The 15267-nt window shown below is 37.4% G+C and overlaps 1 protein-coding gene across 1 annotated transcript in view; it reads right to left on the reverse strand.

Moving 5' to 3' along the window:
- GREB1L (GREB1 like retinoic acid receptor coactivator) overlaps positions 1-15267 on the reverse strand; it is a 231082-nt gene that overhangs the window by 123409 nt on the left and 92406 nt on the right. Inside the window, exon 3 of the mRNA XM_074944514.1 lies at positions 3758-3869. The gene's annotated coding sequence lies outside the window, so the exon portion shown is untranslated. The remainder of the gene's footprint in view (positions 1-3757; positions 3870-15267) is intronic.

Genomic DNA, 15267 nt, shown 5'->3' on the forward strand with positions numbered 1-15267 from the left:
CACATGGTTCATTTCATTTCTATTAAATAAATCCTTCTCTCTCATTACTTTCTGGTGGAAATGATCAGAAAATGCAGAATGTTTTGTGGATTTCTTCCTAATGGCTTTTTCTTATTTATTCTTCTATGTAACATGCATTTATCGTGTGTCAAGGTTGAGTCTTTACTTTCTCTTTTCCCAGAAATACCAGAAATTCTTCTGTAAAATAAACAAATCTGTCAAGAATATCTGGAACTACCAGAGGCTGAGAGAGATCAAAGATGCAAATCATTAGTACGCACCGTGCGACGTTCCAAGGTGTCACAGGAGACCAGTTTTTCTGACACAGAAGCAACCCAACAGAACAAAACTAAAACAGTAAATACAGGGAAGCTTCTTAAAAAGTACAGCCATCTGCATTTGTGTTACCTCTCTCAGCTAAGACCACCTCAGCAATCCCAAGACAAACAATTATTTTCAGGATTTATATTTGTTTTCTAAACTATAAAATGTCATACAATGGTTCATGATAGGAAAAAAAACAGTTTTTAACTAAAAAATTAAACCAAACAAATTTATGTAATATAGGAATGAATACACAATCTCAAATGCTCGTATTGTTCCTGTTATAGTCATCATTCACTATGCTAACTAGTGCATTTGGGTTTTGCAGATGAGAGGAAGAAGAAATTATACAGGACTAAATTATTTACTTTAGACATTTTGCTGTGCATCTTCTACTCATTTTTCCCCAAAATAAAATTTCTTAATGGTATTTACAATCTAGACATAATGTAGCTGCCACACAACCATCACTTAGTCATAATTCCCACATATAGGCTCTATTCACCCTTTTATTCATGAAGATAAAACCTCCATTAAATGTCAGCATCCAATAGGAAGAAAATACACCTCACCATACTTTACCTTGCATATTTACACAATAGAATATAAATGCTACCTGTAAAACTGTCTGTCTAGCAGGTCAAACTCCATTAAAAAAAATGAATACCTTATACGGTACTTATGGAGCACTTTTCATCAGTGGATGGCTAAGTACTTTACAGAGGTCTATATGATCTCCATTTTATATATGTTAAGTGTCATTGTTACAAACAATATTAAAGATCGTAGCACAACTGGTGCAGTCTAATCTATGCCTTTTCTAATATGTACGTGAACTTGGATGGATACAAGTTCCTATACATGTATTTGTAAGAATCTAGCTTTGTATTTAGAGACAGTGGTAGTCTGGTGCAAGACTGGAGAAGTTAGGTCCATCCAGTTTCTATGATAAAATCCAGCCCACTCTCTTGGGTAAATAACATTTTTTTATCTTTTACTATAGACTAGTTTATCATTATTTTGTTGTACAGAAATTCAACACTAATTGGTGGAGGCCTGGAAAATCAAAGTGAAGGCTGACATTCCAACTTGCTGTGCCTCCCCCTTGCACACTCCTCAGACATATGCCTCATCCTAAACTCATCAGGAGACAATGGGGTATCAAGAAAATTTAATAGCATGTGCCAGTTTTGAAGCAAACTTAAGTGTTATGTAAACAGGGATTGTGTTTAATAGGCAATTTGCATTTTAGTAGGTTACCCTTTTCCAAGATATTTGTTTAAAGGTGCCTTAACCTTGACATAAATCATGCCAAGCATCCGTATACATTACTTTTAAAGGTGTAATAATTAAACCTTTTGGACAACTGTGCTTCACAAAAAAGACAAGCATTTCTTTTTTCTACATGAAACTATATATCTTTGATTCCTATTCTTTCATAGCTACAGAGATTATTTCATTGCCACTCTTTCTGCTGTATTCTTGTAAAGATCAAGACACTACAGTTGTTATAACAACAATACCATCACCTCCTGTCTTCTGAACACCTATTTCTTCCTACTGTGACTATGATTGCTTGTATAAGATGGTAGGGTCAAAATCTGAGACCTTGGTTGTGAGCTGCGGCAAAACTCTTTTCTACCACACGCATATACTCTTTCCTCCACCCCCTTCCCTGTAAAGAGGGCAACCTTTACTACATTTTCTTTTCTTATATTTTACAAGGTCTTGACTCTGACATTGGTTTCCTATCTGCTTCAGTGAAAAGTGTTGAGAATTAATTACTTGTGGATAATAAAAAAAGATAATGCCAAATAAATTATAGGCATTCCTTAGTCAAAAACTATTTTTCTCTTTCATTCAAATACACAGAACAAATTATATAAACAAATAAAAGCTTAGTTTAACAAGTTTAAACATTCACTGAACAAGTATTAATGGATTAAAATCAGCTACAGTTTAGACTGGACTATATGCTGGTAAATTAAGATTTTCCTCTTACAAGAAACACACAGAGAATTTACAGAAGCTAAGAAACCTCCCTAAGGAATAGAAATCTTTAATTTATAAATAAAAAATTTTCTTTCAGCTTTTTCAAATATTTTGCTCACTGTGTTAACGTTGATATCAAAGGAGAAAAGCTCAGAAAATAAACAGTTCAGAATTCTTTTCAAACAGAGAAACATTACAATGATATTCATTTGGGAAGCTGAAGTACGCTTAAACGGTCCTTTCAGACCTGTAATGACTGCACTATGATAGCTGACAACATTTGGTAAGGATTATCCTTTCATTTAGACAAAAGCAAGCATTCTGTAGATAAATCAGCACTTTTTGCCATCAGACTCATAAAACCTTTTCACAACATAGATTTTCAAGAGAATCCTTTAAGGTTTTAGGATGCTGCTCCTTTTACTAAGTAACAAAATACACCCCATGGTGTCTCATTGACCCCACTCAGCTGTCCTTTGACCTCTTCAATTGTTGTCGCCTAACTTCAGGGGCCACAGAATTTGCCTCCCGTATCAAAAAGTCTAATATTGCTTCCTCCTAGCACCTGGTGAAACAAAATGCAAGAGGCTTTTTTTCCCCTCTCAGACTACTACTATGTTCCAGATGTTCCCAGCTACAATGTTACAGAGAGCAGGTTTTGGTATCTGTGTGGTAACTATGAAGCAACAATTAGGACCTGGACTGTGGCAATGACCCTCTTGCTCTATTGGGCCTCAGTGCAGCCCCTGCCCCAAGGATATAACAGGTCATAAAACAGGAATAGATCTTTGGCCTCCTGGAAATGCTGGGTCATTTAAATACAACAAGAAACTATAGGAGTCCAATGTACTATTTTGAATAAGTCAAGCCTCTCCCAATCAGAAAATACTACTGTGAAGCTCTCAATTGGAAGTGCACATCTATTTTTATAAACTGTAAAATTCAACTAGAGAACTCAAATTCTCCACCCAAATTGTTTTAACTCTTCTGAGATTGCAGAAAAAAAACATACAGCATGTGTGTGTGTAGTATATACATATATGCACACAACTTCCTAAGCATTCATTTGGCTAGCAGAGTTTGGAAACTTGCAGAGTTATGAGGTCAAACATCAAGTAAAGGATGGCAGTGAAATCAAACAATTATAACAAAATAATAAAGTTGAGGCTATTTCTGATATGTAGAAAAGAACGTATTTGGCAATACTGATAAGCCTTTTCTAGCGAACCTCTTTTAATTAAGTGAATCGATTAATGTTTTGAGGGTTTTTTTGGGGGGGGGGAGGAGATTGGAATAAGTGCATCACAATAGTACCAAAATAGAACACCTTTTTACAGTTCCTATTTCTCAAAACACAGATTTAAAAAGTGGACGTTGAAGACAAAGAGAGATAAAAACAAACATCACATATTCTGTATAACACATGAGGTAAGTACAGTACCTTCTTGTATTCTTTTAACCTTTTTGAAATGCATTCATGATTAAGGGTTGTAGCTAAGAGTTTAGGGTAACCCGCTGCCACGTTATCTAGGTCGTTTAAAGTTCTTAAACACCTGCAAAATAATGAGGGGGGAAAAAACAAAATAATTGATGGCAGTTCAGATCCAACATATTATACAGTTAGCAACCAGACATTAAAACCTGCCTCAACAGGACATTAAAACCTGCCTATCAAAGTTCACATATGGCAAAACTGGTCAGTACAGAGATTTTCTCAGATAGATCCTGTTCTTAATTATATGTTTACAGACCCTACAGCACTTTCTTCACTTTACGCACAAGCTGACAAAAAGAAGAAAAATGTTTTGGTTTTTTTAAATAGCCATATAATCTATATGGCACTTTCTGCAGTATGTCTGTGGCTCCTTCTATGCCATTAAACAACGAAGGACAATCCTCCAACAAAATCCGTTCCTTCTGCAGAGTAAGGATCTGATCCATCACCACTGAGGTCAAATAGAACTTTGCTACTCACTGCAATGGTAACAGGATTAGGACCTAGTACTGCATGAAATAATCACTTAAAGGAAAAATTCTCCAAGCAGAGAACAATCAGTACTTGGTGATAACCTAAGGAGATTACTTTTCAGACTTATTGCTTTTAATAATATATCTTTATGTCTGTTTAGGGTATACAGTAATGACCAAAAATTATTTCCAGACAAAAATTAAGTCAAAGGATGGATTGCTGATTTCTCCCCTCCCCCACATGCAAACTGCTTCTGTAAAGATAATTTAAGCAAAAATTCTATTTAATACAAGATAAATATACTTAAAATGCCCAAGAGGATGGCAACAGGGCTGTAGCAAACAGCAAGTAAAAATGTCAAGTTCTAAAACATGTATTTGGGGGAGGGATAGCTCAGTGGTTTGAGCATTGGCCTGCTAAACCCAGGGTTGTGAGTTCAATCCTTGAGGGGGCCATTTAGGGATCTGGGGCAAAAATTGGGGATTGGTCCTGCTTTGAGCAGGGGGTTGGACTAGATGACCTCCTGAGGTCCCTTCCAACCCTGATATTCTATGATACTTTGCATTTATTCTATTACTATACATAAGATTTGTTATCAGAAGAGAAAGCCTTAAATAGACTTCTTGTTGAGTGGGTTATATCTCCACACAAGCGCTTCCTAGTCACTCCAGTCAATTCATTTTCTTTACAATAATGGGCCACACTGCCGGCAGATTTTAAAGGAGAACTTTCCTAACTGGTTGCAAGTGGGATATTCTGCTTAAAGCTGATGGCACAACTTGACCCAATATTGTCAGATAACGTATAAAATAATTTTAGAAAGCACATTAATAATACAAAAACAAGTCTCTGAAATGAAATAAAAATTTTTCCCAACAATATAATTGAGTTGTTTCTTCTTTTCCACAATCCTAAAAAAGGAATGGGTTGTTAAAGATTGAAACTATTCCTTATATTTCTTATTTTAATCAGGAGAAATGTGTTTCACTGTAACACAAAAAAAGCCTACACATTCCCCTGGACTCTAGTTCTTACTCTGAGCTGCACTACCTCACCATGCTACAAACAGGAAGTCTATCACAGATGGTCAATAAGATTAAACCACATCATTTCTGACCAAACCATAAGACTCTGCAAAGAATTTCATGATTTTTAACAGTCCCGTAATCCAATTCGAACAGCTCTCGGGTCTGAAATTGCTATTTTTTGGCCACGTGCTGAACATTTCACCTGCTAGTAATGACATTTTTGTATTTTCTTCTAATTACACCCAAAGCTAAGACCTTTGGCCCTAGGCCACAGACCTCTATTCAGGCTGCACACATCCTCTTAAATGCCCTGATCCTTTGTTGTCACTCTTAGTCTTTCATCTATTATTTACACCCATTGAGAAGAGAGATACTCCACCATTTGTGAAGCTTTAAACCTTCTAATCATCTTAATTTCTTTGCCTTTCAACCCGTGCTTCCCCTCGTGGACTAACGCCAAACAATGTGACAAAATAATTTTTCAAGCCAACATCCGCCTAGATCGCTCCCCACCCCTCGTCATATACTGGCTCCTCTGTAAGTAAAAACTCATTTTGTCCTTATCTGACTGGATCTGCAAACTGGGACCTTTGCAGCTTTAAAAAAAATTTTTTTTTTTCATTTTCAGTTCAAAATGTCAAACCTAATTAGTCCAACTAAGTCAGAGAACTTGTATTAGAACGGTTTCCTTTTTACATTAAACACTATGAGATGCACTCTATTCATTAAACAGCTTCATTTGCATCTCCAAAAGCAGAATTATTGATATTCTCGGTTTTGGATTATTGCTGTTGCACAAAACGAAATTAGCATTCAATATAACAGAATGGGGGGAGGGCACGCGGCAGACATGTAAGCACATCCAGTATAGACAGACACACCAAAATAAACAAAATAGTGTTACCAGCATGTGCTGGGTTTTTTTGGAGGAGGGAGGATTTTTTGTTTTGAATATTGCAAAATTTAAATTTCTCCTGAAGTTAGAATGAAACCTATAATAAAAAGCACAATTTCTTCCTCATAATCCACCACACTGTTCTGACAATCCCTCATGTCCAAATAAAATATAAAAGCCAAGCAAATAAATTTTTACCATGATATAGAAAACTTCCTCAGATCATTACAGCCATAGAAGAATCTTAGTTTCCAAGACACTTAGAATATGACAACATGTGATCAATCTTGATTCTTTCTTCTAGTATTGCTTGGCTTACTCTTGATTTTTAACAGTGTTTCCTTGTTGTCTGTCCTCTCTGATCTCTGAAGGCCCCAACCCCCTTGTCTTTTCTTATTTTCACCATTTGCTTCAGCCAGCAGTTCACTTGAGACCCATCCATCTTATAATGCCTCAAGTGACAGATGCTCTTAGGAATGACCATACTGCTGAGTGAACAAAAGATAACATCACCTCTACGAACTCAAGAGAGAAATACAACTGCAACTTTAAGATGGGGTTGTGACGGACACTGCACCATAAACCCCTCTCAAGTGAAAAAAGAAAATGACTGCAAAGGAACGGAATCTGACACAATCAAAGCCACAAAAGAGTGCTTCTCCCCACCCCCTGTTGTTGTTGCCGATGGTCTTTTCACTATTTACTCTTATGGAAGAGTCCTGTAACATTTAACCGGGATGAAACCAATAGGTTTAAAAAGTAACTAGATAGGATTCCATATAAATTGCTCTAAAAGCTGTACAAAATTCAATAAAGAATGATGGCTTTTCTGCACAATTTTAAAATGTATAGAACTCATGCTATTGAGTTCTATAGCAAGAACACAATTATTTGGTAATTAAATTTTACAGGATGGTTTAAAATTTCTACAGACAAGTCATCTATGAATTAAATTCTGTGGGACTTTTCCATAAAGATAAACTTGTGTTCTGAGGGAAATTCACAGGCACAGGAAGCACACGCATGTGTGAGAGAGATTGAGCTGCTTCTTCAAGTAACTATTTTAATCCCAGAAGTATTAACTCTTTGGCTCACAAATAAATATTGTTTACTACAGGTCAACACCACAGCTCAACAAAATTTTAACTCAGTTTTCCTGCACATTTTAGCACAGATTTTTCAATTAAAATAGCAAAGAATAATTATTTTAAGAGATATTTCCTAACACCAACTGTAACGTACCATGCAATTTCAATCTGGAATATAAACATCTGACTCATAAAATAAACACAGCATTCACTACACAAACTATAATTCAGGAGAAAAAATAAAAACAATTCTGAGGGGTGCTATAAATCTCTTCTGCAACAACAACAACAACAAGGTTACATTAACATCTTCCAGCCACAAACTAATGAGAGAGATGACATGAACACTCAATCTTTCCTCTCTGATGAAAGGGATGGTGTGGAGGCAAGGAAATCTTCTCCTTCCTTGCCATCAAGGTTTTAAAAAGCATCTTATATTCAGTTTTCACCCAATAATGGCAAATAACCTTGACTGCAGAATACAAAATTGCTGAGGTCACATGAGCATTACAGACAAAAACCATATAGAAACACAGAACAAAGGTCAAGACAGGGGGCCAATTAACCCAACATCTTGTGATCTAATTTTTTCTCATGAGTTACTATTGACGTGATCACAACATTCACTTCTTTACCATATTTATTAGTCGCATGGCAATTTACAATTGGTATGCTGTCTGTAATGAGAAAACAAAATAAAAAAGCCGAACACAACACTGCCATAAATTCAATGGCCATATGCAATTTGCTTCATGACAAACATTTCTCAATTTTTTTGAAATGAGCAGAAAAAACAAGATTTTATAAAACATACCATCAGATATATCCTCCCCAATTTGTTGGGAGACTTTTTTTGTTGTTATTTTTTATATAAATACTGGAGTAATGCTTGGGAAATTGTACACTCTTAGGCCAGGCCTACACTATAAATTTATATTGATATAACTATGTCGCTCAGGGGTGTGAAAAATCAACACCCCTGAGCAACATAATTCTAATCGACCTAACCCCCGCTGGTGACAGCACTATGTTGATATGTTTTCCTGTCAACATGCCTCTCGCAGAGGTGGATTAACTAGTAGTGTCTTCACTGAAGTGCTACAGCAGCACAGCTGCTGCTGCAGGGTTTTAAGTATAGACCTGCCCTTAGGCTCTGACCCTGCATCAAGATCCACTAGCACAGCCCCCTACACTTACACAGCATCCCTTTGACTTCAGCAGATGCAAAGGTCCACATTAGCAGATCCTGATACGGGATTGGGCCCTCGGTACCCAAGCTCTAATATAATCATTTCTACATAGGGTGCCATGTAATATGGTTTCATTTCCTCATATTAAGAGCATCCAAAGTGTAGAGAGTTAAATAAAAAAGGACCAGAATGTCTCTTTCTTCAGTAAAAACCATGGCCCAGAACCCCAAAGAGCAGGAAGACCCAATGATTATCACCTCACAGAATTCCTCCCAAGTAGGTCCATTGAGGGTGGGGTTTGCCTTCCCACATGCTCTCCAAGATCCCTGCTCCCTCCACCACCTGGGTTGTGCCATTTAGCCATGTTGCCAAGGCTTCCACTGTTAGCCAATGCCTCACTTGCAACTGAGTGCTCCCTTGAAAGGAGGAACTTTGCAGAAAAACTTCATTTTTGTGGGAGGGCCTTTGTGGAATAAGCCATGCAGTTGTCTTCAGAGCTCTGGCCTGCCCAAGCTACACCACAGCCCATACAGATCTTGATCCAGGCAGAGCTCTCGGCGGGGAGGGGAAGAGGAGTGTCCCAGATATGCGGAAGATATGGAGAGAAAATAGTACAGTGGAGGAGCATCCCCTCTCTGAACTGGGATCCAATTTTGCCATTTATCACAATTTTGTCAGAAGCCTCATAATATGTGGGTTATTTTATTTTAAAGCCTCTTCTCCTGGTGGCATGTGAATAGGTGAGAAAGCTCAGCTTTCTTTAAAAAAGGTTCCAGCCCACATCATTATGAAGTAAAACTTGAACCCTAAAAGATTTTTAAAAACAAAACAATACAGGAGACAAATTAAACCACCAAAACTGATTACTTAATAAAATCTCATCATTCTAAAATCAGTCTCAGGATTTGGGGGTGCCTGATTCATGATTTTTCAATACTTTGGATTGGCAATACGGTGGATCTCTGGGTAGGATCTGGGCCAAAACTGAACCGAAGATTATCTATTTTTGATTAGACAATGCAGGATATCATACTAGTGACCACTCGTACATCTTGAAGTTATCAGTTCAATTGTTAAGAACATTGAAAGAGAAAGTATTTGTAGTTCATAAGCCATCCATTTTTTCCAAATGACATATTTTAAAGATTGTGTAAAATGAGACAGATGGTCATAAATAACAGAAATAGACCTGAACCAAAAACACTGGCTGTGAACCCTGCAGACATTTTATCTGGAAGGAGGAGACTAGAATGTGGGAATCCAAAACTGTGAATGGCAGGTCAAACCAAATATCTGGATCCAAACACCACTGAATATTGGGGTGTGTGAAATCCAAATCTGAATTTTGCAGCTCACATCCACCTTGACAAAATAAACATTGGGACAAACCTATTGCAAAAAAAAACCAAAACAGATTTTGACCATATTGGTTCTGTGAAAGAAAAGAGAACATGGGGGATGGGAGTAGTTTGCTTGCCATAATTTATTTCAATGGCTTTATGGCCAATGAGCCACTTATAAAACTTCAAATTATTTTTCATTCCAGTGCATGTGTGCGCATGCTTGTATTGTACACACACTCACAATTTTTAGAATATTTTCCTTGGCAACCTATTTAGTAACAAAGAACTAGTTATATTTCATAAGTTTGAATTTTACACATCATATAGGTAAAATGTATTAGTTGGGGGAAATAATTAATTATATATTAAGAGCCACTGAGTAAGTTGTCCTTCATTAGCTCAAGTGAAACTGATGGAAGGCACAGACAGTTTGCACTTTTGGGTAACTTCTCTTCAAATATACATTTCATATTAAAACACATCTGAGTTAAAAAACGGGGGTTAGATATGTTTCCCTAGTTGTACTGCAAAATCTCAGTTGTAAAATGAATAATATGCTTTACAACAATACCTGACTTCAGCCAATACCGCTGAAAGGATACCTTGAAAACAATCAAGACAGTCTTAATCTCTAACCTGATGACAGAGCACCATTTTTATTCACACTGAACATTTAAAAAATGCATATATTTAGAACCTGATCTCACCCTAATTAGCCCAACAACCTAATAAGTAGTAAGTGTAACAGCTAACAACATTTCACTTACAGGTAACTTTTGTCATTAATACTAATTACTGACACTAAAGCATGACCTTGAAATGACAGCTCCATTAATGCAAGTCTTATTGGGGAGGGTTTCAAAAAGCCTTGATTAAATTAACTACTTTTAAACACAATAGGATCAATATGCATGCAGAGAATGTACGCCCCCATGGCAAGTTCTTCTTGCTTGATTGATCAAAAACAAAACAAAAAAAACCCTGGCCTTCCCAGATCACAGCCGGTGCCAGAAATCCACACACACACAAAAAAAAAAAAATCCATCAAAATGAAACTCTGAAAAGGTTTACCCTTCACCAACCCATTTGCACTTCAAAAACTCCTTAAGTCCTTCAGCTAAACCCCAGGGTTGAACCATTTCAAAAATGAGAGAGGGGGCCAGTTGTGATTTATCTTCCTTTTGGCCTCTGGACTGTCTGCCAACATAAGAAAAAGAAATCCTGTAGCCTTGGATATATACCATTTTATAAACAACTCTTTGACACAAGCCCTTACTTGCATAATTTGTCTCTTTCAGTCAGATGCACCAACAACTTATAAAGCAAAATTCTGGGTTCAACTCCTTGGCACACAAGTTCATAAAATAAAGTCAAAAAGCAATCAAGCATCAACCACCATGTTTGAAGTTTATATTATTTTAGCATGCTGTTTGACTACAAATATAATGGTCCTTAGTCTGATCTCACACATGTGAGAATCGGTTGTTGCTTCACTGAAGTCAATGGAATTACACTAGTGTAACACCTATGTGAAGTCAGAATCCAGCCCCACCATAATTTCAACTAGCATAAATACACTTTCAACTTAATATTCATATCCCAATTATACTTTTACTTGATACTTCAGGCCATGCAATATGTAACTTTCAAAGCTTTTCTCAAACTTCTGCATTTCAATATAGATTACCAATTCCAAGGAAAGTGGGAATTTCATGGGTCACAAACCTCTAGGTCACAAGGACCTTCTATGCAGCTGTCAGGCCACTATGACTCAATCGATTTATTCTTAGTTTATATGTTCTACCCTCATTATTAAATACATCCTGTAACTGCATTCTTTACACAGTAACATTTTTCTTCAGTAAAACAAACACTAAATAATGTTGCTGCTATTCTTTGATCAGAAATTCCAGCTCCTGTCATCAATTGTGATGCATAAAAAATATGGCAAACTATCAAGGACAAATTCTGTGTGTTATGAATGACACTTCCCCAACCCTTATTTTTTCCAATACATTCGTCCACTGTAGAAACCAGATCTTATACCTACTAAAGTCAATGGCAAAACTGTCACTGATTTAAATGGTACAGAACTGGCCTGTCAGAGAACATAAACTCCTATTTTTATTGTCCATTATTGTATTATTTTGTTCCTTGAGTGAGAAACGGCCATTAGTTTGCACAAAATTTTGGTTTTGAGGGTGGTTTTTTTAATGGCTAAAATTTTCCAACTTAAAAAGACACAAGCAGAAAGAAAAACAAACAAACAAAACCTGTTAGTTGCTCTCTCCACCATGGCTCAAGATTTAAGTTAGGCTAGTGGGAAGTTTTATTGCCACTTTACTGTTGAATTTATATTCCTACATATACTAAGTCTTTCACCAGAAAGATTCCATAACAGGGGTGGCCAAACTTACTGACCCTCCACATACAATAATCTTCAGAAGTTTGAGAGTCACAAGACACGCACAAACTTCCTCACAGGGTGGCGCCTGCTGGGGCACAGGGGTTCTGCCCTGATGCCTCCCTGCGGGGCTAAAGCCCTGAGACTCCCTCACTCCCCGCAGGTCCGAAGCTCCTAGCCCCACAACCCTGCTGCAGGGCAGAAGCCCTAAGCTCCCGCCCCCAGTCTGGTAGGTAAAGAATGGGGGATGGGTGGGGGGCTCAGCAAGGCACACTAACTGTACAAGAGCCACATGAGGCTCATGAGCTGCAATTTGGCCACGCCTGTTCTATACCCTTTATGCAGTTCACTCAGTTATGCTCAGTCTTTAATCATGAAAATGTTTAAAGTTCTGTGTTCAGAAAAAAACTTAAATATGATACCATATATTGAAAGAAAAATTAAAATGATGAAGGTGGCAGTTAAAACTATACACATTGTGCTCAGAAAGAAAAGGAGTACTTGTGGCACCTTAGAGACATCCGATGAAGTGAGCTGTAGCTCACGAAAGCTCATGCTCAAATAAATTGGTTAGTCTCTAAGGTGCCACAAGTCCTCCTTTTCTTTTTGCGAATACAGACTAACACGGCTGCTACTCTGAAACCTGTCGCGCTCAGAATGTACTTTGGAGTCATGTGCTAGCCTCTACATACTTGTAGGACTACTCCTGAAGACTCCTGATCACTCTAGTAGCTTCATTCAAATCAATGGAACTGAGTGAGGGTTTGTAGGCCCAGACCCCATGTTGGCTTCAGCATCTGACCTTCTTCCAAATGTAACACCTAAGGCTATATCTATCTACAAGTTCTACAGAGGCACAGCTGTAGTGATTTTTCCACTGCTAGAGTAAATCCACCCCCTCGAGAGGCGGTGGATAGGTCAATGGAAGAATTCTTACACTGACCAAGCAGTTTCTACATGAGGGCTTAGGTCAGCTTAAATGCATCTCTCAGCTACCTAGCGACATAGCTAGGTTGACCTAAGTTTTTGGTACAGACCAGGCCTAAGCATTTGAGAGCCTGTTGTCTTCCCTAATGTGAAAAAGAAGGGAATGGGGGAGTTACTAACATTACATAATGCACAACTGCTATGGTATTTGATATATGAAATCTCAGGTGTTACGTTCAATCCCGTTCTCTTTTCAAATTAAACAAACCACAAAGAAAATCACAAGTAATTTCCCCACACTATTAGAACAAAAAGCTTAGTACTTTTGCCCATTGTTACACAACTGTACTTGTGTTTACCCCTCAGCTGTTTTCTTTTGTCTATGGTGGTTCAAGATCATAACCCAGCTCAACAATATAAATGTGAGCTTTACTCTTTCCTGAATTGTGCTTATGGAATGATAAGACTTCAGTTGCAACCTAATTATTAAAACACTTCCATTTCCCTATGTATTATACAGATTCACTTTTCTAGTCTAGATATACAACATTTTTTAAAAAGTGATCCATCTCCCAGTATTATAATCAGATATCCAAAAATATGAGGGATATTTATTGTTAAAACAAATGATAGTTATAAAGAAACTCTGAAGATCTAAAAGTGGCAATACATCTTTCTGTATATATTTATAAGCCTTGAACCAAAAGTAAATGGCTCCATAAGAAATGGAATTTACTACGTTTCTTACAACACAGCTGGTAAATCTACTCTAAAAGTTAAAGTCCAAAGCAATGAGGAGACTATAAAAACACAAACAGAATACAGTTTGTCTTTTAAAAGAAAGTTGGAAAAGCAAAACAAAAACAGACTACCCTGTGGATTCATTAGCAACCAGGGTGGCAGGCCATAGTCTAATTCCCATATAAAACCTCATGACTACCTGCAGAGCGTGAGAGTGCAAATCACATTAGTGGAGACACCAGATGACCAAAGAAAGCATTTGAGGCCTGGTAAAACCAGTAAACAAAAGGCAGCATTCCAGATGAATGCCATTGCTAGAATCAGCATTGTCAGATCCCAGGATCTGATAACCCAAAAGCAGATTAGCTGCAGGCAACAAAAGAGTAAGATGAGAAACAAAGGGGTCATTCTGACACATGAAGAAATCATCTTCATTAAGCCATCCTGTCTTTTATGTGTAGTTATAAAAACTACTCTTACTTTAAGTGACATTTGAGGCAATGAAGCCACGACCGTGCAGAGACTTAGACAAGCTACTGAAGGTAACACGTTCTTGACTGCAGCTAATTTACCAGGCAAATTGGCTGCCTTCCCTTTGAATCTTTGTGACATTTTAAAGACCTATAATGATTTTAAGATTTGTTGTACAGATCATTTCAGTTTACTGTCTGACTCAGATTGCTGAGTTTGATAAGCAAAATAATTCATTACATAGAAGTACAACTAGAGGTCTCCCTCAAAGTACACAACTATTCTTTGACAGAATATTTGCGTAAACAGAGGTTCCCTTCCTATAACATATACACTCTCCACACAGGTACAGACAATACAAATGATAAAGGTTTGGAGGCTAAAACATAGGAAAAAGCCTGTCACAACACAACACATAGTAAGGAACTCTCTCCATCCAAAAGCAAGCACAGACCTTTCAGTTTGTTCCCAAGAGAACAGCACTGCTATGAAACAGCTGTGGGATGGAAGGGAATTTTGGGTAATAACATGCAAAGAAGTAAACTACTCAGTTGGCTTCAGATACCCTATCTATATTAAGTAAAGGGTAGCAGTACTGCTAGAAATTCCAAAGCAGAGTGGGGTACCTGGACCTTGTCTACCCTAGTGAATTTCGTACTAGTTTTTGAGCAGTGGTGCTACGAACACTGTAGACTCAGTGCATGGGATTTCACTACCATAACATCTTAAACTGCCTATGCCCACTCTACCACAGAGTTTATACCGTTGGTTGCACTGGTACAGAGGTGTTCAAATATTGGTAAGACATTTACAGTATAGATATATCCCAAGTGTGTTTAATTAAGGTTGGATCCTGGAGTTCAGCTGATTTACAATGGACTTGGCAGGATGTCAG

This window comes from Natator depressus, chromosome 2 (genome assembly GCF_965152275.1).
Source record: "Natator depressus isolate rNatDep1 chromosome 2, rNatDep2.hap1, whole genome shotgun sequence".
Classification (NCBI taxonomy): domain Eukaryota; kingdom Metazoa; phylum Chordata; order Testudines; family Cheloniidae; genus Natator; species Natator depressus.